Below are 27,578 nucleotides of genomic sequence, written 5' to 3' on the forward strand. Positions count from 1 at the left end.
TGCAAACTTCAGCTTTTTTCTTTTTAACCTAAGGTTCTGAGTTGAGTTAATCATCTCTCTTAGCTCAGGGTACACCGTCATCCAAACTCATAAGGCCTATATCATGTTTTACTAATTTTATTGTTTTTCTCTTAACCTCTCATCCTAACTTCCATTCTCCTCTCTGCTAAAGGTATCCACACTAATGTTTACAAAACATAAATGTATTTAGGTATGTTTGTATCTTTGAGAAATACGTAATGCTGTTTGTGTTCTTGTATGTGTTTAACTTATATACATGTAATTGTGCTATGAAACTTTTTTGTTTTTTCATTCAACATATGTTTTTAAGATCTATTCATGTTGCTTTATGCACATCTAGATAATTAATTTTGAGTGGTACATAGAATTTCACCACATATGTATATTCTGCAATTGACTAATTTGTTCCCCTAGCAGTGGACACCTCAATTGCCTCCAACTTTCTGTCTTCCCAAATAGAGCATCAATAAACATGTTCAAACATGTTCCCTTATAGGCCTATGTGAGAGTGGCTCTAGAATATACACCCTGGAGTGGGAATCTTTAGTATATGTATATGACCAGATTTCTCTAAGCACTGCTAGAGAACTCCCCAAGATAGCTGTACCAGGTTAGACTTCCACTAACAGTACAAGAGGGTTTCCCAACTCCCTCACCAATACTTGGTATTATTGGACGTTCTGATGTTCGTCTGTCTAATGGGTGTTAGAGTGTTTTGGACCAATCTAGTCCACTGCTTCTCTCAAATGTTTGAATCTTCTCTCTTTGGTTGAGGACTTCTGGATCCTGTGCATGCCTTGCACAGGCCTTGGGCAACCAGAAATACTACCTCAGGACCATCTATGTAGGCTTTTCTCTCACAATCCTGCTCTACTGTTTCCCCATCATGGAGGGCTACGCTGATCTCAGAACTTCTCTAAAAGGCTTTCATTCTCCTCTCAGGAGAGAAGGGAATTCTGAGTTCTCCTAAAATCTTTCTGGATGTTTCTACCCACCCTATGGGAGTTTTCATGCATGGAGCCAGTACACAGGAGCTGAGTTCTTGCCCTTCTCCCTCCCTCCTTCTCCCCTTTCCTTCCTTTCTGTTTCTTCTCCCTGTGCCTCCAAGAATTTGAAGTGTTTTCAACTTCTCCCTTTTGACTGACGAGACTTGTCTCCCTTTCTGAGCCTCCCCAGCATCTATGTGACATTCTCCCTGTTCTTCCCTGGGACAATAACGGAGGGAAGGTGATAGAGGAGGAAACTGTATTACAACAAGGGGAAAATATATTAGATAATTCTGAAAAATACTGTCTGCATGCATTTACTATTCCATACAAATAACACTTTAACCATTCCAAAGTACTTTTACATATCATTTGACCTTCTCAAAACCTAGACAGAGAAGTTGTTACCATTTGTAGACAAAAATAGAAACCATGACTGACAAAAGTGAACGCATTTTGTACAGTAATAAGATGGATAACCCACAGATAACCTATTTTAGAAGAATTCATATGTCTTTTACAACTTTTCCCCCAAGTATATCAGGAAACCTTTTTCGAATAGCAAAATCTCCCCATTCTCTCTTTTGTAGATCTGGTCATCTGAGCCAAAAGGAAATTCTGGCACAAAAATGAAGACTGTTTTGTCTCTGCTTTGTAGCAAGAACATGTGGCTGCTTTTAAGCATTTGCAAGAACCTCTGAGTTCTTATTCCTTTGTTGGCAATTCTTTTATAATTAAAAAATATTTTAAAATATGATCATTACTGTTATATTTAGAACCAAACAAGCAGCTGTTCATTTTCTTGGTCTATATTATTCTTATTAAACTAATATCTTACTCTGACAAAAATTGTGGATTTGATTAGTTACGTGGAATAATAATTCTAAATGTTTAATCTTCTGAGTATAGACCTATATATCCAGTTCATTTTAACCATGTAATTGTGCCCACTTTTCAGTAATTTAAGCTTCAAACTTTTACCTTTTAAAATCTGGAAAAGCAACATATTTTTTCCACCTAATTCTATAACAGTTTTTTAAAGTTAAATCTGTTTGGAGGATACTTTTCAATATTCCAAGTGAGCATTTTCTGCCAGGTGATCAACAAAGACCATCTCTGCTTGAAGGGAGGCAGTTGGAGTTAGGGAAAAGAGATATACCTAGTTATGAATCCTAGCTTTCTACAACCTACCAGCTTTGTGGCTTCAGGTAAGTGACTTACTCTCCAAACCTCAGTTTTCTCATCTCTAGTAAAAGAATAATAATACCTCTGCTGAAGGGTTAATGCAAGCATTAAATGAAATCATGTGTGTACAATGCCTGGCATGTAGTAAGCACCAAGAACGCTAGTTTTCGTCTTTCTCTTTTCCTTAGAAAAATAAACACAGAATCATCATGAACACCACTGGTTGTCCTCCAGAAAATCTACAGTAAAAATACTAGAGAATATTTTGCCTTTGAAATGAACGACAGAAACAGGAATTGCTTGCCTTTTCACCCAAATACGTTATTTGGTTTTGCCCTTTTCAAAGAGTAGAAACCAAGCATGCTGGAGAAAGATGCATCAACAGATGAATGTAAACTCTACATGAGCCTAGAGCATAAGCGATTAACACAACAGCGAATGTTGATCCGATAAATTGTTTCAATCAAATAAAAATATGGATGGGGCATAGTCTCATTCTCTTTGACTCTCTGGGTATTTCTTGCATATAGAAAGTGCTGTTTGAAGTCAGGAAGAGTATCTCATATGGATGAGATACCTAGGGAGTAAAGAAATATGAGGAAAAAACTAGGCCTGTATTGGTTTTTTAAAGGGATGTGCAGATATTTTAATGCAGACATTGTTTCTCATAAGGCTGAGAACTGCTTTTTTAGAGTTGTCAAAAGAGCAAAACCCAAAGACCTTATGTAACCCTTATGCAATGTAGTTTTTCCTTATGCAAGCCTATTAAAATGTTTCAGAATTGCTTTGTCCATAACTTATAAATGCATGCTCTCTAGGAAAAAAATAAATCTACTATCTGTATATTGAGTCGTCCAAAAAAATAGCATCTCATTTTTACTCCAAGAAAACAGGAATAGACAATCTAGGATAATAATTAACCAAAATAAAAGCTTCCCTCAACAACTGTCTGCACCTACCCTGCTCCAGAGCACAGGCAAAACAGGGCCAAGAGCAAAGATAGCAAAGCTCAAGCTGGATTGAAAATAGTGCACAGCAACGTTTAAGCCTTCTTCTTTCTCCAGCCCAGAAAAGAATTGTCAGGAAAAGGAAAGCAAACCCAATATTATAGCCAAGCACAAAGTATTTAGTGAAGGTCCTTAAACACAGAACATTCTACTAGGCCACTGGAGGACCCCATCAAAGAATGAAGCCCACGTTCAGAACACTCCCAGTTTCCCTCCATTGGGCGCTATCTCTTCAACTCCTCAGCTCTAGGCACGTGGTGAGCAGCTTACTACAAACCTGCCTCAAAACCTATAGATTTCCAATCAAATCCAGACTGGGCTGTCCTACAACTACACGGCAATATATTAGGTTACACCTGATGAACTAAACTTCCCTCTTATATATGAGCCATGTGTTTCACTGTTTAGGTCCAGGAGATCACTGAGTTTATAACAAGCACAGTGGGTGGGAAGAAAATAAAGGACCAGATCCAAAACAGGTATTAGGAGAGGGTGGCTGAGGTGTTTGGAAGGTATAGATCAGTAGAACGTAGGAGTGATAACTCATGAGAAAGAAAAAAGTAGAGATTAAAGGATATTGTCATAGTGATTATGCCTGAGGGAAGGAATCTCCCTTTAAATAAGAGTTTGCAAATGTTGCATTGCTTTCAAGGCTAAAAAGAAAGAAAATCATCACAACAGCTATCATCTATTATTCACTACCACATGCCAGGTGCTGTTTGAAAATGTGTTACATATATTAATCTACCTAATCCCCACAAGAACTCTATGAGATAGACATGTTTATCATGCCCCTTTTTCAGAGGAGGGAACTGAGGCACAGAGAGGTAAAAGTCACACAGCTAGCAAATGGCAAAACCAGGTTAAAGACTCAGATAGTAGAGCTCAGAGCTCACTCGCCTCACCATTCCACATACTGCCTTTCAAAAGAGAAAGCCAGGGGGCCGGTCTGGTGGCATAGCAGTTAAGTTCGTGGGCTCCACTTTGGCAGCCTGGCATTCACCAGTTCCGATCCCAGGCACAGACCTAGCACCGCTCATCAAGCCACGCTGTGGCAGGCATCCCACATATAAAATACAGGAAGATGGGCACGGATGTTAGCTCAGGGCCAATCTTCCTCAGCAAAAAGAGGACTGGCAGCAGATGTTAGCTCAGGGCTAATTTTCCTCCAAAAAATAAAATAAAATAAAGAAAGCTAGAGGACTGTAATTCCTGGCTTAGCTTATATTTAAAAGTACATGCTTGTGTCTGTGTCTCTTGGTTACCACTAGGAAGCAATGACCCCAGGGTAGCATGGTGGTCCTCTCTAACCTCTCAGCTTCTGAACATCACCCTATCACCACTCACAGGAGGAAACAAGTTTCTTTCAGGCCAGGGTGGGTATAAGGTATGGTTTATGAAAGGGTTCTATTTGGTGGTTTCTGTTTGAGCCATTATTAAGGCCCCATAAAGCTTCCTGGTGAAAGAAAAGCTTCCTTAATGAGAAATTCCCCATGAGGGCAAACCTGTCATTCTCTCAGGCCAGACTGTCATGGAAACTTTTATAAAGAGGAGCCCAACACTCAAGTCATCTGGCAGCAAAAGAATCCACACAGTTGTTCTTTTGTAAAAATATACAGATTTATTCATTGCAACAAGTGAGGCAACGACAGAAGTTCCTTTTACTGATGAACAGAATTGGAACATAATGAGAGGAACACAGTCAGAGTTTAATTTGTCAAACCTTGTGCCACTGAGCTAGCCCTCATACTGTAGTCCTCAAACTGACCTTTCAATGCATTTCAAAAACAATAATCATTGGACCAGAAACATATAAAAATTGTGAGTTGAAAAAAAATGCATTGCTTTTTAAAATAATACTCAGACATCTCAGTGTAAATAATAAAAGGGTCTTTTCTTCTAAAGCGAGTCAGCAAACTACAGCCTTTAGGCTAAATTTGATTCTCTGCCCGGTTTAGTACAACCCAGGGCTAAAAATGGCTTTTGCATTTTTAAATGGTTGAAAAAAAAATCAAAGGAAGAATAAGGTATTAAGACACATTAAAATTATATGAAATATAATACTTAAAGTTTTCTTGGCATACAGGTATGCTCATTCATTTACTTATTGTCTATGGCTGCTTTCACGCTACAAAGGCACAAATCCTAAACTATCTACTGTCTGGCTCTTTACAGAGAAAGTTTGCTGACCTCTTTCTAAAGTGATAAATGATAAATATATTGCTCTGACAAATTTTTCACCATCTGATTGTGAAATTGCAGTTTATGATCATTAGAAAACAGTGAAGCATTTTGTGACCTACCCCAGTAATTAATTTCTCAAATCCTATTCTAAACAGACATTGCAGCCTATTATTCACTCTAATGATAAGTTGCAATCCCTTAATGGTTCCAAGGGACGTGTTTTCTCTTACATTAAAATGATGTCTGACTGATACAAACCAGGGCCTTTCTTCCAACGGACGCCTGAGTGAAGCGAAGCAGGAAAGACCCCATGCACATGCATAGTTACTTGGCAAGAACATTTTGCTGTTAAGCTTGAAACCAAAACAATTAAAGCCACTAAAGCAAGAACACGTGGACTTCTGTTTCTGCCTCTTGCTTATTCCAAAATCTTCAAATCCACAAAAATTTTTCATGCAGCTTTTCATTAAGCATTTCCAAAGGAAAATAGGGTACCAGCCTTCTTTTGAAGCTGTATGGTTTGTTGCTGTTGTTTGTGACTAGCCTTTGACGGTGGCTGAGTACTTACTGTATTTATATTTCTCTTTAAAAGGAGTGATTTGTCACAGGATTCCACTGTCTCGTCGTCCTTCTATATAACGTGTGCTCAATACATATTTGTAACGTCCCACCGTCTGCAGATCCAATCTGATTCTCATCTGCGCTGCTCCCCAAACACAGGCCTCCAAAATTCTTCCAAATCTGGCATCATCATCGACTTCAAAAGTTGCTCCCTAAACAAAGGCTTTGGAGAAAGACACAAAACAGACTCACCAATTATTATAATTCAGGCATCTCCTAGGATTTCATAAACATGCTGTAATAAATTAAGGATGTTATCTCCCTGAGTCACGTACAAGTTTTATTCGTATTCAAACGCTAAACTAAGCAGCAACTTCTTCATGGGAGGTACTGGCAAGGAAGAAGTCTCCGATTGAGAGTCTGGGTGTCTGTGATCCAGTCCTGGGTCCTCTGTGTACCCACTCTATAAAACTAGGACATTGGAGAAAATGATCTACTCTTATGTCAATTTCACATTGTTCAAAGATGTTTTAAAGTTCTGCAGAAGTCTATGGAGACATCTGTCTTGTGATCCTAATCAGAAAATTATTCATGACTCATAGATCCCAAAGACTCCTTTAAACAAGTTTGAGAAACTGCTGAAGCTCAACCAGCATCTTTAAAAGTTGTCCTAGAACACTACAAGCAAATGTAATATTTTTCCCAAACGAAATGAAAAATTTTGTCTCTTACTTGCATTCAATCACTTCAAGAGATATTATTTACTTTAGTACAGAAATATACTAGTTAATTTTTATAAGCAGTTCTAAAACGAAATAGGCCAGCAAGAAAATCTATTTAGCCAAAAAACATTTTCATAGGTTCTGCTGAGTAACTAATGCCACTGTTTGCCTTTGCTAATAATTACCAGCTCTATCTGAGTCGAAGAAGAGAAATATCTCTCCACCACAAAACCAGATTTTTTTGCTAAAAATTGAGCCAAAGGGAATAAAAAAGTGGGAGGAGGGAGCACATATTTAATTAGGCCTAGGCTTGTTGCCTGATTTTCATTAGGCCCCTGCCTGATTCTGATTTGGCCCACTCTAAGTACTTTTAGGCCATTGGGCAAGAAGGCCAGTGCTTATTTTCATGGCTGTTTCAATTCATCAAGAAAATCTTTTGAAAGATAAAAGTAACTCCACATTTTTTCACCTGTTCTTCTTTCTTGTGTGCCGTCACTTCACTAGCCAAACTCGCTTCAAGCCAAACCAAATGCTTTCCAAACCTCTACAGCATGCCTTTGAAGATCTTAAGTTATTTTCTTATGCTGACCAGTATAGCTTTCAAATAAGGAATAAAAAAATCATGTAGTTTTTATTTTTTTTAAATACTAGAAATGCAAAAACACATTCCAGTGTGTGCAAAAAAGCAAAATTCTTCTTCCTCAAGTTTGAAGTCTTGCACCAAATACACCTGATGTTCATTACCACACCCACAGCACATTGCTTATGTATGACAAAGTTCTTGCAAAGACCATATGCTGTTTTTATTATTACCACTTCACAATATTTCCCAGGCTCACTAAAAAAAGGGTTGTATAAGACCAGCCCACTAAGTGGGCTCATCTTTCTCACTGATGAAATTTGGTTTGGTATTTACTTGATTAGCAATAAATATCTCTCCTTATTTCCAACAGCACAGCAATTAGGACCCTGACCTGTCACCACTAGCTTCAAGTTTTGGCTTTCATCAAAAGAAAAGGAACTTGCCAAGAAGGAAAAACACAGCTCTACCTTCAAGCTAAAAATAGCTCTGTCTTCTAGACAGTAAGCACTTTCACACGGCTCCAGCAAACCTTCTTCAAGCAGCTTACAAAGGAGATCCTAGGAGAAGGACACAGAGACCCTAGTTTTAGGTACAGGTTTAGCTGAAAGAAACATAAACAAGCAAAAGCTGATGCCTAAAATCAGAAAAGACAATTCAGTTGATATAAGAGGAAATGAGGCCTCATTAATCTGTTTATACTCTTTGAGGGAGTCAAAAATGGATAAGACAAAACCACTGGACACAGAGAATATATGCAAACTTCCAGAAACTTTTTACAAGAGTCCACACCAAAGGCTTTATTTAAAAAGTTAAGTTATAAAGGTTACATTAAATATGTGGTCTTGGAAAACCAACTAAAAAACAAAGAACATAGTAGATGCAATTCCTTAGATGGATATTATTTAGCATAGTCATAGATTATCTAAAATATGATCATAATGATAACTATTATTATTGCATGCTTGCCTTGTCCCAGGCACTGTACTAAACATTTCATGAGCATTATCTTCTCCAATACTCTCAAGAGCATCACTAGGTAGCTAATATTATCTCAATTTTATAGAATAACCAAGGCTCAGAGATATTAAATAACTTGCCCAAAGACACACTGCTAGCAAATGATGCTAAACTGAGGGTAATTGGTTAAAGTACTATTCAGCAGTAACTTGATTTCTCTGAAGTTTTCACAGTGACAAAGTCATTTAGACATCTATAAATGTTTTCTTATCACATGTATTTATTTCTGTAAGACATAGAAAATAAGAAATCAGTGGCTTCCTCACTCCAAGGGGCTTAGAAATTTGTCATGGATAAGTTTCCCAATTCTTGCTCACTTGATATTTATATGTGCGTAAACTTCATTCATTCAATGAAAATTATTGAGCACCTACAATGGACCAGGCAGTACATGACTATCTTAAATTTGGTTGTAGAAAGAAATGAAAGAATTTATCCCTATCAACCAGAATGTTTCATCTGCAAATGGAGTTTGCTCTGTCCCTGTAAGTCAATGGAAACAAATGGGGTTGCATTAATCAGCTAACCCAGATTTCATGGCTTCCCTCCTCAACTCACCAGGACACATCTATCAATCAAGCACTGCCCAATTAACTCTTGTAAATCCCTGGGGGCACCTTACCTGTGCTAAGGAACAAGCCTTGCCAGATACCATGTGGCTTCTAATTCTTGCTGCCCCTTTCCAGTCCTCCCCATGGACACTGTTGGAACTGGACAAGAAGCCCTCTCTCTTGACCGTATTACATTCTGTTAAAGGGGTCCCTAGGTAATCTTGCTTGTACCTCCAGTGTCCAACAGAGTTTTAGCAAAACACTCTTTTTATTTTCATTTATAGCTTTCACCTCAACTCTCTGAAGGACTGAGACATGATCTAAAAGGAGGCCAGGACTAGAGATAAATTTGAGTCATAGACACCACACCATTCTCAGAATGGCCCCTCTCCTCTGATGACTTAAGGCTTGTTATTGGATCAAGCTATCACCCCTGGCTTTCTTATCCCTTGTAATAATTATCTCCCAGGATGCTCTTCAGACGTTTTAAAAAACGACTCTGACAGGCCCTGCCCACCAGTAATTTTAACATGCTCAGGACATGGCTGAACTTCAATGGTAGCCACTGTGTAGGCTCATGGCCATGTTCAAACACACTCCCTCCCCTCTACACACACACACACACATCCCCTACTGGAACATAAGTACCTTGAGGTGGGAGTGGAGGTAGGGATGCTAAAGGGATAAAAATTATCCCTGCTTTCTGACATGGCTTATTTGGGAGATTTGGGGGACTGGCAAGATAGAGTGTGCTTTCAAGTACACTCCTAGTAGGCCACCAGGAGACAATGATCAGGGTCAACCCAAGAACAGCTGCTGTAGAACTGCAAGAATAAATTAAGTTCTGGTAGAGTGGCCCTAAAATGGGAATTTGGAGGACAAGCAGGAATTAGCCACAAAAAGCCCAAAGCACTAAAGATCTGTTTTTATGGTACCTAACAGAGTGAGTTATACTTTAGAGAACATAAATTCAGCTTTCTCAAATCTGAAAACTACAGACTTGTGCAGTATACAGTTTGGTTGCCTATATCATTGACGGACAGTTCCCTTCACGAGCCAATGGGTTCCTACCTCAAGAATCTGTGCCCCTTTGCCTGCGGACTTCCCCTGCCTGCAGGAGCATGCTCTGCCCACTCTCAGCGTAAGCCAAAAGTGGCGGGGAGTTCATTCCTCCAGGACGAACCCTGCACCATGAGTGGCAGAGGATGGTGCATAAATGCCCAAGCTTCCTTGCCCTTTGCTGAGACTACATAGTCTCTTAGAGGGTCCCTGGCAAGATTGAGTCCCAGGTGCCCACAAGGTAACCACTCCTGAAAGCTTTCTCTACTCATCTTCCTCCCATCTTTGTTTCATATCTTACTCCCTCAAGGTGCTTCCTGGGACCACTTCAAAAATAAACTACCTGCCCCCAAATCCTTGTTTCAGGATCCGATTTAGAGAAAACCCAAACTAAAACACCTTCTTTCAGATAAGAATTCTCTCAAATACAAATTAACCCACTATATTTAAGCACAAGAAAGCAAAGAATTTTGAAGGGGAAAAAAACCTAATTTCAGAGGCTTAAGGACCTTACCTTTACCCAGCTTCGTCACTTGAGAAGGAACTTGAGTCCACAGCTAAAGAAAAGAAAAACATTTCTGGTCAGGATCCCTTTGCACAGAACCGAACTTGAGTTTGTCAGGGAAGGTAAAGGGAGAGAAGGAGGAATCTCTCTCTTTGCTTCTCAGTTTTATCCTCTCTCTCAGGGAGGCGTGATCTAGAATGCCTCAAGTGAGGCAGAAGAAGAGGGACTGGAAAATCTATCCCTGAGAGGCTCCTAGTCACTCTGAACAGGTAGCACACAGGATCTGTGTTAGTGTGCACAGACCGCCATAACGCAATACCACAGACGGCACAGCTGAGACAACAGAAGTGTATTTCCTCACAGTCCTTGAGGCTAGAAGTTCAAGATCAAGGTGCCATCAGGTTTGGTTTCTGCAGCCTCTCTCTTTGGCTTGCAGATGACCACCTTCTTGCTGTGTGCTCACATGTTCTTTCCTTGGTGTGTGGTATCTCTTTGTGTGTCCAAATTTCCTCTTCTTATAAGACACCAGTCAGATTGGATTAGGGCCCGCCCTAATGGCCTCATTTTAACTTAATCACCTCTTTAAAGGATCTGTCACCAAATACAGTCACATTCAGAGGTACTAGGAGGGGGAACAGGAGTAAGGACTTCAACACAGGAATTTTGAGGGGACACAGTTCAGCCCATAACAGGGCTCCAGATCTGGGGTTGCACTTTTCTCAGATTACATCCTATAGAAAATCGTTGCACAGAAAATCTTTCCAAACCTTCTAAATTGTCTGTTAAACACATTTGTTTTACCAGATGGCAGATATGATTCAATTAAATCCCTAAAGAATCAAATATTTATTAAGTACCCAGAGTATGGCCTTTCTTGAGTTAGGTGTCACAGGTCCTATGAAAGATGCACGTGACACAATCCCTACAGTCAGGTAAGGAGACAGGTCATCTGTGAGGGAAAAGACTAGGCAACAAAAAAATAGAAAAAACTGAATAAAGACTAGTGCTAAATTTTATGGTCCAGATTTCATGAAAAAGCTGGAGAAGTCAGCTAAAAACTCTGGAGGAAGTGAGCCTTGGAAGACCAGAACAATTCAGAATAATAGTAGGCAGGAAGGAAAATGACCCTGACACACTTGGGGAACATTGAGGAGACCAGCCTGACTAGCCTGCAAGATTGATGTGGGCAGATGAAGGTTAGTTAGGAGCCAGAGTCTAGGGGGCCTTAAATGTAGGTACAGGAGCAAGTCAACTAAAAATGAGGCAGGTGAACTTGAGAATGATTAAGAGTAAAAAAAAGTTTGTAAAATATAAAATTTCATGATGCCAAATATTGCCTGGGAACTGGATCTTGGAGTCATCACATAATCATTCCATGAAAGCATCACGCAATGCTACTGCAAGCAAAAGACTCACAAAATAATGGGCATCTTTGAGAAGAGCATTACAAGCAAATCTGAGCATTACCAAAACAAAAATTTTAATTTTAAAAGTTGAACTATAGCAATTTTGAATCCACTGGATGTAGTAACCATACCTTCCAAAAACCATTATTCAACATTGAGTGTCTGTGGGACAAGCATCACTCAGCTGGGAATCTGGGGAAATGGAGGAAATAAAGGGAAATGTGTTACAAAAGTTAAAGATGAATAGTTTGTAATCCCTGGCTTCAAAGAACTCAAAGTCTGTGGAGGAAAAAAATAATAATAAATAATTAAAATAAGCAAAATGTACTAAGTGGTGTCACTGAGTGTGATTGCCATGGAGGAGGAAGAATTTCAATAAATATTTGTTGAATAAATGAATAAACTAATCCTTTCAATGGAAGGTATATTTTTAGTGAATTTTTAAAGATGAGCAGGTCTTCCCCAGAAGAAGGGATGCAGGGCCATTCCAGGCAGAGGGAATACCATAACTAGAAAAGATATAGAGTATACGCTTAGTCTAGAAATCACTATTTCTCGAATTGGGCTGCACGTTGGAATTACCTAAGAAATTTTCTTTTTAAGTGATACCTGAGTCACACCCCCAGAAACCTTGAATTGGTATGGGGTAAGACCTAGGTACTTGAATTTTTTAAACTGCCCAAGTGATTCTAATATGCAGCAAAGTTTAGGAACCACTACTAGACCATCCTGCAAACTTTGTTAATTCTGCCTTGTTGCCTTTTGACCCAACAACACTCACTAAATCTTTCGGTCACAAAGATAGAGCATGACGTTTCAACAAATTCACTGGAGCTCTTTTTGTCCTGTGTGTTGTCTATCCCCGCCTTAATAGAAATTAGATGAGCCTAAATTAGCCCCATGATGATGAGAAGCAGCCATAGAAATTGAACAAAAGGAATGATTGGGTCTTCTCAGTCCAGTCCCACAACCTTCTGCATGCCCAAGCTCTGCCAGAGGTCCCCACAGTGGAATAAAGGCACAGGTTCCACCTTCCTTCTCTAACTTCTAGTGCATGTCCTCAGCTCCCATATTTTTGAGGCTTTTATTATAACAAGGTATTATAAATTGTGTGGAGGGAGATCCTCCCTATTTGCCATGGAGTTTACAAGTGTTTCCCCTGGGGACTGGAGTAAAGCTAATGCGACATGCAGCTTCAGAACAGGAAGAACTAGGCTGCTGTTGGATAGCACAGAAATTATTAGCTGCATTGTTTACATGGAAACCAGAATACTGCTCTCGATACCACTTCTCCTTTGTGCCTGTATGCACAGGTTAAAGAGGGAGGATGGTTTATGCCTGGTAGGACCTATTATGGCAGGAAACACTCAGGAAAAAGATTTCTTCCTAAGAGGGACCTAAACAAGTTTCTTTCTGTTTATAACACTTAGCATTTATTCCTTCTTTAGGACATAGTCTTTTTGTGTGCGCATCACTATGGCATTGCAACAAAAAACAGGGGAACAGGAGTACGATTCCATGTGACATTCAAAAACCTAACCTTTATCAGCTGCCTCTGAAGGTCATTCTTTCCAATACTGGGAGTTAGTTGTGCAAGGCCAGGAGCCCCAGCACACTGTTTGAGCATGCAGCAAAATCAGGGGCTGAGACTGCTTTTCCAGCATGCTCATTACAGTTTCTTTCCTTCATTTGTTCTTTCCATTATTGATACGTACTCTGTAACCTGCATTTTGCTAGGACATTGTAGAGCAATGTTTCCAGATATGTCTGATGATAAAATCTCCCTGAACTCTTGTTAAAATACAGGTTCCTGAGCCAGCCTTGATGTTCTGGCAGTTAAAGTTCAGCGCTCTTACTGCTTTGGCAGCCCGGGTTCATTTCCCGGTTGCAGAACCACACCACCCATTTGTCAGTTGCCATGCTGTGGTGGCGCCTCACATAGAAGGACTTACAACTAGGATATACCACCATATACTGGGGCTTTGGGGAGAAAAAAAATTAAAAAGGGGGAAGATTGGCAACAGATGTTAGCTCAGAGCAAATCCTTCCCTGCAAAAAAAAAAAAAATACAGGTTCCCAGGTCTCACTACAGTCTCCCTGAATTCGAATCTTTAGGTGGAAAGTCATGGGAATCTGTATTTTTAACAAGCACCTAGGTGACTCTTGTCTTATGAATAGTTTGGAATGGTTGGTCCCTGCACTTGGTGCAGAACTTAGGCCTCATTATTCTGTGAATCTAGTTCATGCCGGTTCTTTCTAGTTGGATTTCTAAATGAAATGATGTTTTCCCTATCAGCAATTTACAGATCTGCATGTTCCACGAAATGCCACGCTCACTCACAATTCCTTAAAAACTCAGTAACATTGCATATTTAGCCATTTAAGTCATAATCTTTCTTTCTTAGACTATTTCCTTTTCTCCCTAACCAAATGCTTCAATGCTGACAGACAGGCCAACCATCTCATTAAATGTATCATTACAGGTTTTTCCAACGTAACCTTGTTTTTTAACAAAATACAACTTTTAACAGCAATTACATGGGTGAGGTGAGCTGGAGTTCTGTGGAGTGAGATGGAGTCCTGAAAGGGTTCTGAAGTTCTTAAAAGACTGAAAACCTTTGTTCTTTATACTAATTGGCTGTAATTTCAAGGCAGCCCTAGTGGAACTCCTGGTTTGAAGACCCACAGCCCATCTAGTTAAGCTTGATGCATCTTCTTCCAGTCATGGCAAATTTCAAATGCAAACAATTTGTGTTAATTGTCTTGGATGGCAACAAATTATGACTTTCCTCAGCAAGTTGCTGCCTCCTAAAGGCTGCCTGCTGTGAGCAATGATCAAGTGCTAGCATCACCCAGGTGGGAAGGTGACCAAGAGAATGTGCTACGAAAGATTAGAATGCATCTCCTGTGTCTGTTTTCCTCTCATAAACTGTGGTCTCAACAGCTGCAAGCATTGTCATTTGTTGTCTTTTTTTCCCCAAAGGCCATTTTGTCTTATCTGATGTTGAAACTCTTCCACACAGCTTTGAACACCAAAGGACAGGAATGAGAAATCAGTTGGAAATTTTTTTATGTCTCTTCCTATGCTTGACATTTCCACACTGACAAAGTACAGCTAAATATTGACTTTTTGGTTAAGTTAGGATTAAGTGTCTGGTCCATGAGCATTGATTGTATACCATTATCTTTTCTTCTCCTTTAGGGCACTAGATTCTCTTACAAAGATAAAAAAGACAAAAGGGAAATAATTGTTATCTGAAGTGTTGTCATTAATTACCTGAAGGTTTTTTCTGACCTGTGATAAAAATTGCTATTGACTTTTGAGATATGGGGGCATTTTTGTTGAAGATGGTGGTGGTGAACATTGGGACATATTAAAAATCAGATTTTTACACTTGTAGGTTATTCACATATGTTTAAATTCTTCCATTGAGGAAAATGCCACCCTATTATCAATATAAGTGCACAAAGCAGATAACTGGCTGACTTTAATTATTTACCAGCTGAATGTATATCACTGCCATACTAAAATCAATATGTGAAGATCTCCATGCTCAATTTAGCCAACACAGATCCAATTGTTGGATTAAGCTTCCTTTTACTATTCTGCTTGGAATAGAACAGTTGAGAGAATCAAAAACACAGATGATTTTTGCCTCATTAAACCCTTCATGTGTTTCTGCACTGTCTCCCAAAGGAGACTGTAAATTCCTTAAAAGAAGGACAATCTCTGATTGATTTCCCAAGAGGCAACATTCCCAGTCCTCTGAAAGTATTTCCTTGTTACTCCACCAACTTTAATAAAATCCTGTTCAGAATGCTCTCCAAGTCAAATGCTCAGCCAAATCAACAGATAGCATGGGGCCATAGAAAGTCAAGGCATGGTCTCTGTCCTCAAGGAGTTTACAATTCATTCATAGAAAAAAGGTAATACAGAATTGTTTACTAAAATAACGGTAGCAAAGGAAAAATCACTGAGTTCAGGAAAGAACCTTCACTGTGGGCTAGAATGGTGATTGCAGCCTTTATAGGAAGATTAGCCCCGGGCCCTGGATGAATTTAGCTAGATTAAGGACAAAGGCATTCCAAGTTTTCTGTAAGACAGGACATTCTTATTGCAGTGTTTTGCCCACCTCACGCCCCAAGACTAAATATTTTCTGTAAAGAATATTTGGTTTTAGGACCCAACTAAATGGCTTGATTGCTGTTTTTAAGCAAAGAAAACTAGACATTATTATTTTTGTTACTGCTTTGGTAAGGCAGCTGAAATCTCAAATATATATAAATACATATATGAACCACATGATATTGCTTATATTCATTTTTGACTTAGCTGCAATTTCACATGATTCGATCATATACATACACATGTGCGTGAGCACACACAAACATACATACATGTGTATGTTCAGTGTAAAACTTCTCAACTTTATTTGAGCAAAATTACATAACTGTGCTAATTTTTAGTTGTATTAACATTAAGCAGGCAAGTAATAAATTCTCAATAAAGCCATTTCTATCAACAATATTAATATGTATTACTATAAAGTCTGTTCTCAGTACCTATGTAATGACCCTGACTTGCCAAAAAGAATATTTGATGATTCAAGTTATGAATAATGAAACAAAGACTTTGATTCATATTTGGATGGGCAGTTGCATTAGCCCTTCACCTCTAAAAATCCACACCTAAATCTACCAGTAATCAGGAATGAAAGAAATTGGAAGTCTTGAGTCATCTCTCCACTGAATGTCACCCACATGACAAAAGCACAAACAGATATGAGAGTTTCAGCTAATGAACCTAAAATAAAATAAAATAAAATAAAATAAAAAAGACTACCGTTGCATCTGGACTCAGAGAGAAGAGAAGTACAAGGAAGTCTAGCAATGAAGTGAGCATCAAATGAAGGATAGCACAGCAAACTTTGCCTAATCTTCTCCATAACAAAGAGCAGCCCATTGGGACGTTCACACAATGCATAATTCCAAACTAGGAAAACCAAGGAAACAGACTCCAAAGAATTCTAATACATGTGGCTCAGCCATCTGGGAAACTATTTGCCCTAAAAAAATCAGTCTATTCCAGAAACCATGTTCGTGCTCATGATCCACCTTGGGCTCTAAATCTGTGTTTAGATCAGAGTTTCTCAAACTGGGATAGGCTGATCCATGTCGGGAGATTTGCATATTCTCAATTGGAATATATTATTGAGAATTTTTCTAATTTGACTGATAATCTAAAGTAAGTATATTCTCAATTGTCTGAGTGAACATCCGATAACCAAATGCTGCCTCACAGACCGATCGTCTTTGTGTTTGCAATCAGATTGGTGCCAAGTAGTCCCACTTTAAGTGTCTCTAGCTAATTAGCAAGGAACAGAAGTAGACTTCAGAGGTAAATGAGGCTTTTGCACCAAGTGTGGGCCAGATGACTTCACAGTGTACTGGAGGAACAAAGGTGTTTCAAGTGCTTTAGAAAGAAGAGTGGTGAGAGAATTGCATCATCTTGTGGCACCCAATGGGAAAGGCAGACCAAACCCAAAAGAACCTGAGCCACAGTTGCTAACACGGTGTGTCACATTAAATTACTTGTGCTAATTCTTAAAGTTTATTGGTTTTGCAGAGGAGAGGGTTGTATGTAACTTGTACCTTTTTTTGATAAGAACTACAAGCTATGTAGTTTATGCCTAGTTTTAGTTTGTAGATATTTAAGGAGCATTAGAATTTAAAGAGTTTAAATCGGGCCAGCCCAGTGGTGCAGCGGTTAAGTTCGCACGTTCTGCTTCTCGGCGGTCTGGGTTCGCCAGTTCAGATCCCAGGTGTGGACATTGCACCGCTTGGCAAAAGCCATGCTGTGCTAGGCATCCCATGTATAAAGAAGAGGAAGATGGGCACAGATGTTAGCTCAGGGCCAGTCTTCCTCAGCAAAAAGAGGAGGATTGGCAGTAGTTAGCTCAGGGCTTATCTTCCTCAAAAAAAAAAAAGGATTTAAATCGACAATGGACAATACAGGAATTTTTAAAGGGTGCACAAAATATGAACAGTTTTAAGCATATGAAAAAATGCTCCTCATCACTCGTGAGATATGAAAATTAAAACCATAATGAGATACCCTTCACCATCTTATATAAAATTGTAAACCTCTTCACAAACATACTTCCTATCACCTATTTCTGCAGAGCACTTGTCACTGTCTAACATACTTGTATTTCATTTACTTATTATGTTTATTGTCTATCTTTTCCCGCACTGCACCTCCAGAATGTAAGCTCCAAGAAAACAGGAATTTTGACCGTTTTACTCATTGCAGCATCTTCAGTTGCCTAGAATGGTATGTGACACGTAATAGGCGCTGGCTTATTTGCTGAATTAATTAATTAATGAAGACCTATGATCCAGCATTCCTCTTCTAAGCATGTCCCCTAGAGAAATTCTCTCACTTGTGTAGACAGAAACATGAGCACGCAGTATTGTTTGCCATAGAAAGAAAACTGGAAAAATCCTAAATGTCCTCAGTAAAAGAACGAAATACATTGAAGTGTGATCCTACAAGGGAATTTAGCAATTAACATGCATTAAATTGATTTGCATGGATAAAAATCAAAACCTTTGCTGGAAGAAAAAACAAATTGCAGACAGATAACATGCAGTAATGTATAAACACCCAGAGAGGAAAGTTCACTTCAGAGTAAGGATAATCTCAAGACAGGGAGGAGATGGAAGGAATACGAAGGCTAAAAGCAGGGCTTTGATTGTATCTGTAACTTTTATTACTTTAAGATTTTTTTAAAGAAAATATGACAAATATTGATATTTGTTCCATTTAGGTAACAGGTACAGAGGTGCATGTTATATTTTTCTCTGTATTTTTCTAATGTTTAAAATGGTTCATAATTTTTAAAAAGCATTTTAATACAAGTAAAAATAACTCTTAGTTTCTTTTCCTGCATTAATAAGTACTTAAACTCCCCTCTATGATAACGATGATGAGGATGATGGTTCTTTTCCCTCCTCTTCTCCTCTTTTTCTTCTGTAAGTTCTATTATTATTAACAGGTACTATTTTGTTTCTCTTTATATCATGCTTCTTTCCAAAAATCATTTGATACGGCCAACAACAAAAGATATGAATAACAATCTAACAAGGTTAAAATAAAGTGGTATGTAAACAGGCTAGCTATTAAAGTAAACATTAATGGCACAAGTGAGCTTCAAATTTTGCTCCAAACTTCTTTGAAGCTGGAATGACAAACAAGCACACCAAGCAATTACATAGATCTCATTTTTAAAAAGGGTACTTTGGGGGGCCAGCCCCAGTGGCCTAGTGGTTGAGTTAGGCATGCTCTGCTTCAGCAGCCAGGGTTCAATTCCTGGGCACAGACCTACACTGCTCTGTTAGCGGCCATGCTGTGCTGGGGGCCAACATACTAAAAAACAGAGGAAGATTGGCACGGATGTTAGCTAGGGGCAAATCTTCCTCAGCAAAAAAAAATGGGGGGGAGAGTACCTTGGGGAAGACAGTTTTTTCTGGAATCAAATTCTCAAAGATATCTCTCATGTATGACTTTATATTGGGGACACTAACATGGACAATGGCCTCAAGAGCATTTTAACTAAAATCAAAAGTTGATTTCATATGCTTTTCCTTGCAACAACTTAAAAAAAAAAAACAGCTGAGGACACAATGTATTAGTACACTTCAGGGAAGGGCATTCATTCTTTAGAAGCTAAAGTAACATATGCCTTTAGTCATCTAACTAAATCCAAAGATAAAATACCCAAGTGGGTAGGCAGGGAGCATGCCTCTTAGATAATTGTTCCTAAATATAATTTCCCTTAGACAAGCTATTGATAGATGGAAACCAAACATCCATCAATTAAAGATTATAGTCACAGACCTGGACCTGTAGCTAAGTTATTGAGCAAGAGTGGGAAGCTTTATTATCACTTGCCTCTTTTTAGAAATAACTTGAAAAAGAAAACATTTTTATAAAATAAAGAACTGATTCAACATAGGCTCCAACTGACAGAATTCTATTTTTTCTTTTAGATTTGTCTATTCTTTAAGTCTAAAAGGAATGTTATTCAGAGTCCTAAGTCTAGATTCGGCACACCAAGGGTTATACATGCCAGGGGATGCTGTGGTTTATGGGTAGCATTTTTTATATCTTTTCTAATGCCTGTAGTGTAGAGATATATTGCAGGGATTTAGGTTTGGGTTAGTCCCAAGAAAAGACTGTAATTGAAGACCTGCTCATCCATTGACTATTTCTGCTACCACCAGCAAAATAAGGGAAGACAACTAATATCCAACAACATTGAACCTGAGGTAGAAAACCAACTAACGCTATTAAGAGCGTGTAGTAATAATCACTTTCATTTGCATCAATCTTTTATGCACGGTCTCATCTAATGCTCAAAACAACCTTGTGAGGTGGTTAATAGTAAAAAATTTCACAGTAATGACACTGAAACTTAGGGCAACTTGGTGAGTTGACCCAAACCACAGAGCTGGTCAATAGCACAGTCAAGACTTGAACTCACGCGTCCTAGCTACAAACCCAGCCGCCTCGCTGCAGTTCCGGGAAAGCCATGCGCACTTCGGTAAGAGAAGCGAGGTGCAGGACTACTTCTCCTTCTTCTGCAAGGGCAAGGCTTTGTGCTCTCCATTCTATCTGTCACACGACTGGGAGGGTCATGCATGGACACCTCTCTATAGATCTTTCCTATACGAACTCTCACTGACAGAACAGTAATAAAGCTTCCCTCAGAATCACATTCTCTCTTAAGGATGGAAACCAACTACAAAGAGGCAGTTTCTGTTGGGAAGATTTTTTAAGATTAATTGATGAATCAAAATTGCAATTAATAAAATCAGAAACATGAGCAGATGCACGTCTAAAAGCTGATAGGCAATCACATCCTGAGTGATATGTGAAAGAGATGGTCTCCTTCCAGAAATGAGATTCATAGTTTTTAATGAGTTCACAAGCAGATTCATAAGAATCGTTTTCAAACAAAAGTTGCTGTTTCCTTTTGAATTTGTTTCTCCTACATTTGGAGCTCAGTGCTATAGAATAAAATTAATTTCTTCAAATATGGAATTTACCTTCATGCTTATTTAATAATTAAGGGTATTCTAAAAATCATAGGACTTTCTGGACCTGAGTCGATCCTATTTTCAATTTCCCTAATCTAAAGCTACTTTTGGCAGGAGGAAGCAGCCAGAGGAACGGCTGCCCTCAATAAAACAATGTGGGAAGGCCCCAGGACTCACTGCACAATGTAAGCAAGACAGTCTTTTCCACAAGTGTCAGGATCACTTACCTTCAAATACCAGATCAATGCAGCTAGGGGACTGAGGAAGTCTGGAGACGAGAAATATATTAAGTAGCTTGCCTAATTTTAAACCAGTGTTGACCTCTATTTATCCGAATGCATAAGGCATACTATTTTGTGGCCCCAAAAATTTCACTTTGCTTTCCTTTGCTCACTCAAACTGACTAACAGGTATCATACCTGATACAGACCAGATTTTAATAGTATCTAAACCTCTCCTGGGTAAACAAGCATCTGTTTTAAATCAGTCATCATAAATATGACTCCTGAAGGTAACGTTGCTCTAAAAAGGAATGCCCTGGTATTAGCAAAGTATATGTTCCCATAGAGATTAAAGCATCTACCCAAGCTCAAACAGTTATATGGAGTCCTCCTTTACAAAAAAGGAGATTGAATCACCAAAATAAGAGTCAGGTACCACAGGGTACACTTATCCAGAAGTGTCTGTGCTTGATGAGGATGACAAGGCTGGTGGGGTGTGAAAACCTCAGGCACAACAGGAGGAAGAGATCTCTGCTGGAAGAGCACAATTCTCTGTCCACATCTCACAGCCTGAGGCTGGTATCAGGAGGATTTATAAAAGAAACACCATCTTTCTCAGCAATGATTTCTATTTTCCAGAACCACTGCTAAGATCAATGAAACAACTTGCCTGAACAACCATAACAGACATCTAGTTTAGTGCTAACAATGTTGCTTAGTGACAACCATAAGTCTGTTATTTGCCAAAGTTAAAATGCGAGCGAGAGCATCATTTTAATTAATGCATTGTTTTTATCTTGGGCCCGCTAAAACTCCTTTAGTGTAGCATGTCATACTTAGTGTGGTCAAGTTGATTCCAACTCCTAGTGACCCTGTGTACAGCAAAGCACAACCCTGCCTGGTCTTTTTGCGCCATCCTCTCACCTCCCAGCATTATAATAGACAATGTTCTGCTGCTATTCATAGGGTTCACGGCCAATTTTTCTGGAAGTGGATGACCAGATCCTTTCTCCTAGTCTGTCTTAGTCTGGAAGCTCTGCTGAGATCTGTCCACCATGGGTGACCCTGCTGGTATTTGAAATACTTGTGGCATAGCTTTCAGCATCACAGCAACATGCAGCTGCCACAATATGACAAAGGACAGATGGGTGATGTGACTCCTTGACTGGGAAATGAACCTGAGCCATGGCAGTGAGAGCACTGAATCGTAACCACTAGACCACCAGTGCTGGCTAGTGTAGCATTAGGTAGGGTAAACTCAAGGAGCTGGGGAGAGGAATCAAAGAATCACAGTAAGTGTTCAAGGAAAATGATTGCATGTTATTTATCCCACCGCACCACTAAGAAGGGGATCCTACGGCATCACAAATTCACCCATGTGGAGGAACTTGCCTAATTCTTACTGGAGTTTACCACTTTTCTCCCTAGGTCAAGCAACTTGGAGTAGTTGCAGCACAGATTCAGGGTCTTAGAGTAAAAATAAAACAGCAGATGACACTGAGTACAACTTCCCACTCAAGACAGCAACCCTAGAGCCTGCCCCAGTGGCCTAGTGGTTAAGTTTGGTGTGCTCCACTTTGGTGGCCCAGATTCGGTTCCTGGGTGAGGACCTACACTACTCATCTATCAGTGGCCATGCTGTGATGGCAGCTCACATACAAAATCGAGGAAGATTGGCACAGATGATAGTTCATGGCAAGTCTTACTCAGCGAAAAAAAGAGAGAGAGAGCAACCCTAACAGATTCAGTCATTCATTCAACAAATATTTTGAGTACCTACTATGTACAGCCACTATATCAGACTCTATCAATGCATTCTGAACAAAATAGGCAAGGACCCTAACCTCATGAAGATAACAGTCTAATGAGTGAGACAAGCACAAGTAAACACATGAATAATTACAGATTTTGATAGTCTGTGAGGTCTATGAAGGAAGTCTTCCTTCCTATAAAGGAAGATAGTCTATGAAGGAAATCAACAGATGCTGGGATAGAGAATAACACAGGGCAGAGGAAATCCAACTACAGATAGGGTGGTCAGGTAAGTCCTCTCTGGAAAGGCGACATTTCCTGACTCCTGAAAAAAGAAGAAATTTGCCATGCAAGTTGCTGAGGAAAACAGCCAGTGCAAAGACTCTGTGAGGGTAAGTATCTGGAGCATTGTGTGGAAAGCGAAGGAGGTAAGGTTAAAGATGTGCTTGGAGGTCAGATAAAGCATCCCTGTTGACCATGATAAGAAGTTTAGATTTTGCCTTAAATGCAAGAGGAAGGCTTTCAGCAGAGGAGGAGCGACAGGATGTGATTTATACTGAAAAGGGTGCTCCACCATATACCATCTCCCACGGCATAGGAGTGTCCCTGTGTAACCTGGCAAGCTAGGCACCGGTTGTTTTAGAACCTCTAGACCCCTCATGGCCCATGCGATTACCATATTTTATTAAAAATAAGAATATATGCGTAACAGTTCATTCTGTAATAATGGTAGCCACAGCAGTAGGAGGAGGAGCAGCAGCTAATATTTAAGTGCTTACTATATGACAAGCACCATTTTAAAGATTTTACCTTTATTAGTTCATCTATCCTCACAATAATCCAAAGATGTAGGTTCCATTTTTATTCCTATTTTATAGGTGAGGAAACTTAAGCAAATTGTGCAATAAGTAAATGCTTTCTATTTCAATGATTTCTGCTCTTATCTTTATTATTTTCTTCCTCCTACTTTCTTTGGGTTTAATTTGCTCTTTTTCTCCCTAGATCTCTGAGATGAATGCTTAGAAAATGGATTGTCAATTTTTCTATTTTCCTAACATATGCACTAAAATTATAAATTTTCCTCTAAGCACTATTTTAGCTGCATCCCACAAGTTTTGGTAGTTTTTTTGTTATAATTCCACTCAAAATGTTTTCTTGTATCCATTGCAATTTCTTCTTTGATCCAAGATTTATCTAGAAGTGTACCACTTAATGTCCAAACATTTGAGGATTTTCTAGTTATTCTTCTATTATTAAAATTTATTTTAATTCCACTGTGGTGAAAGAATATTCTGTAGTGTTTTAATCCTTTGAAATTTGTTGAAATTTGCTTTATGTCCCAGCATAAATATTTTTATGGAGTATTTTTTATTTTTTAAATACTCCATGGGCATTTGAAAAGAATAAGCGTTGTGCAGTTGTTGTAGACAGTGTTCTGTGAATGTCAATTAGGTCAAGTTGTTTAACGGTGTTGTTCAAATCTTCTATACTCTTACTAGTTTTTTGTGAATGGCCAATCAGTTACTGGGAGAGGATATTAAAGTCTATTTGTTGATTTAATCTTGTCAATTTTTGCTTCATGTATTTTGAAGTTGTATTATGTGTGACTGTATTCTTCCTGTTGAATTGGCCCTTTCAGCATTAAGAAATATCTCTTTTTATGTCCAGTAATACTTTTTGCCTTAAAGTCTACTTTGATATTATTGCCACAATAGCCAGCTTTTGGTTAGTGCTTACTTACATGGCATATCTTTTCCATCATTTTACTTTCAACCTGTCTGTGACCTTTTATTTAATGAATGGCTCCTATAAATAGGACATAATTGGGTCTAATCTGACAATATTTGCCTTTTAGTTGGAGCGTTTAGTTCAATTACATTTAATATAATTATTGATATACTAGGGTTAAGCTATCTTTTGATGTTTTTTTCCCATATTTGTCCCATCTTTTTTTGATCCTTTCTTCTGCCTCCTTTTGGATTAATCGAGTATTTTTTATCATTCCACATTTAGCTCCTCTATTGGCTTTACGTATTATTCTGGTTGCCCTAGAGATTGCAATACCTCTTCCCCTTCCTCTATCATAGCTCAGGGCTGAGATAGGGCAAAGCACTGCATGGTTTCAGATCTCTGGAGCATTTCAGGACTAGTGTTTATGTCTTCCAGAATATCACATGATGTTTTCACCAACATACAGCAATTAAATGTACAGCTTTTTTGTCTCTGGGTCTCACTGGTCCAGGCAACACCATTAACTGTAGATTTCGATAAGTTTTTAAGAAAATCCTTTCTGTCTTCTTCATGCAAGATATTGTAGACACTTAATTAACCAGGTCCTCTTGCTTATATTGTAGCTACTGTGTGACATTTTCTAACACAGATACAATGTTTCCATCATGATTCACTACAAACAGGAAACCATCCAATACCTGAAGTAAAAGCAGTCCTAAGGAGTCTTCATCGTTAACTCCCTGTGCTATAGAAGATACATCAGCCTTCTGGACATAATCTTCAGAATTCTTGAATTATTATGAGTTAAATTCATATTTTTACTATTTTCTTAATAACACACCAACATTAGAATAGTTTAACTCCTTTCCTTTTTCCTGCCCTTTGTGCTACTCTTGCCATATATTTTACTTTTACATGTTATAAAACCCAAGAAACATATTTATTATCATTACTTTAAATGGTCAGTATTCTTTTTTTTTTTTTTTTGAGGAAGATTAGCCCTGAGCTAACCACTACGAATCCTCCTCGTTTTGCTGAGGAAGACTGGCCCTGAGCTTACATCCATGCCCATCTTCCTCTACTTTATACGTGGGATGTCTACCACAGCATGGCTTTTGCCAAGCGGTGCCATGTCCACACTCAGGATCAGAACCAGTGAACCCCAGGCTGCCAAAGCAGAATGGTACACACTTAACTGCTGCGCCACTGGGCCAACCCCTGGTCAGTATTCTTTATATTTACTTATTCTGGTGATCTTAATTCCTTCCTATAATTTTGTGTTTCATCATGGATCATTTTCCTTCTTGTGTTTTTTATTGTACAGATACAAATTACGAATTCTCTGAGTTTGTTTTTCTTTTTGGAAGTCTTTGTTTCACTATCAGTCTCCAGTATAGGAAAATTACATTGATACTATGGGTGTGGGTCAGACTTTAGACAATCATGAGTGCTAGGCTAAAGGGTAAACACTTTATTGAACAGGTAATGAAGAACCACTAAATGAATCATACAATGAGCTTTGTGGCAGTGTGCCAGATCATTTAGAGGGAAGAGAAATTAGAAATGGAGAGACTAATTGGAAAGCTACTGAAAGATATAGTAAAGACCCAAACCTTGAGGGGTCACAACAGGAACAGATAGAAGAGAACAATTTAAAGAGATATTGATAAGGAAGAATAGACATGATTTAAGAAATATTTGGATATGGACAAGCAAGAGAAAATGGCCAGTAAAAAAATGGCTTCCAGACTTCAAGGTCAGTAACTAATTTAACTGTGCTATTATTGACACAAGTGGGAAGTTGAGAGGAGAAGCTGGGGTTGGCAAGGAGGAGAAAATATTGCATACTCTATTTAAGGAGCTTGGGTATTTAGTGGAAATGCCCAGAAGACAACTGGAAGTTTCAGAGAGATTAGAGATAAAAATACAGGTCTGAGAGACATTCACTAGAGGTACTAATTGAAAATGTAGCTAAAAAGGAATATAAGAATGGAAGGTAATGGAAAAGAGTATCTAAAGAGGTTGTACTCCCCTCTTTTCATTCCACTTGCCTCTCCACCCCACCAATTCTTCTTCCACAGACTCTGCCCAAAGCACTAGCTAATAGTCCCTACCTGCCATGCCAGACAGGAGCAGGCTTGGGAAGGGATAATTGCAAAAGCAACAGTTAAGTCTGTGACTTCATGAACAAAGAGAAGGAAGAAGATAAGGAATAGAAGGGTAACCCAAGAATTAGGAGAGGAAAGAGTATATTCTATCTCCCCAGGGCCACCCAACTGAGGTGATACCTAGGTTAAAATATATATGTAATGCAACACTCATAATGTGAGCTAAGTCAGAGATTGTCCATACATTTCAGACAATTTTGTCTAAGAGAAATCTAGCCATACACAAGTTTTAGAAGTGAAAGTCTTTTTCTTACTAATACTTTTTTATCTTTTTGAAGTCTTATACAATCAATATATATTACGTTTTCAATTAGAAAAATCTACACATTTTTTTGCTGACTTCCCTTCCCACTCTGAACTACCCTTCCAAAAAAAATGTTACAATATTAGATAGAATGCTCTGGTGTATGTCATTGTCTAAAACCAGGGTGCCAGCGGGGAATTCAGCAATGAAAATAACAGTTCAGCTTAACACAATCCAGAAACAGAATGATCAAGAAAGTGGATAAAATATTTCAGGGCTAGGGAGAATCTGAGTGTTGTTGAGCAATACTATAATATTTTAGTTAATTATCTTAACTTTTCTTATCTCTGAAGAATAGCTTCATGTATAATGTTAATATCATTGCACAAGAAAGAATCTCGAGAGATCATCTGCTTTTAAGCAACTGAACATCTAAGTCATCTAGGACCAAAAGTTATCTAAGCTCTTGAATTTCTCCACAATCTCCCTTGACGAGCCATTCCAATGTTCTGAGGTTATGATAGTGAATTTCATATCACATATTGGATTACAAAATAGATTCTACAGGAGTAG

At 38.7% G+C, this 27,578-nt stretch overlaps 1 protein-coding gene across 16 annotated transcripts in view; it reads right to left on the minus strand.

Annotated features, from left to right (window-relative positions):
* Positions 1-27,578, minus strand: part of MTERF1 (mitochondrial transcription termination factor 1) — a 347,595-nt gene that overhangs the window by 196,889 nt on the left and 123,128 nt on the right. For 9 of the 16 annotated variants that reach the window (XR_011502917.1, XR_011502922.1, XR_011502939.1 and 6 more), the window contains 3 exons: positions 10,391-10,433; positions 7,717-7,806; positions 4,805-6,167 (listed from right to left, as the gene is read on the minus strand). The gene's annotated coding sequence lies outside the window, so the exon portion shown is untranslated. Of the gene's footprint in view, positions 1-4,804; positions 6,168-7,716; positions 7,807-10,390; positions 10,434-11,918; positions 11,980-27,578 lie in introns of those variants that run through there. The other 7 variants (XR_011502924.1, XR_011502920.1, XR_011502935.1 and 4 more) reach the window with 3 other exon arrangements.

The sequence above is a fragment of the Equus asinus genome, chromosome 1 (genome assembly GCF_041296235.1).
Source record: "Equus asinus isolate D_3611 breed Donkey chromosome 1, EquAss-T2T_v2, whole genome shotgun sequence".
Taxonomy (NCBI): domain Eukaryota; kingdom Metazoa; phylum Chordata; class Mammalia; order Perissodactyla; family Equidae; genus Equus; species Equus asinus.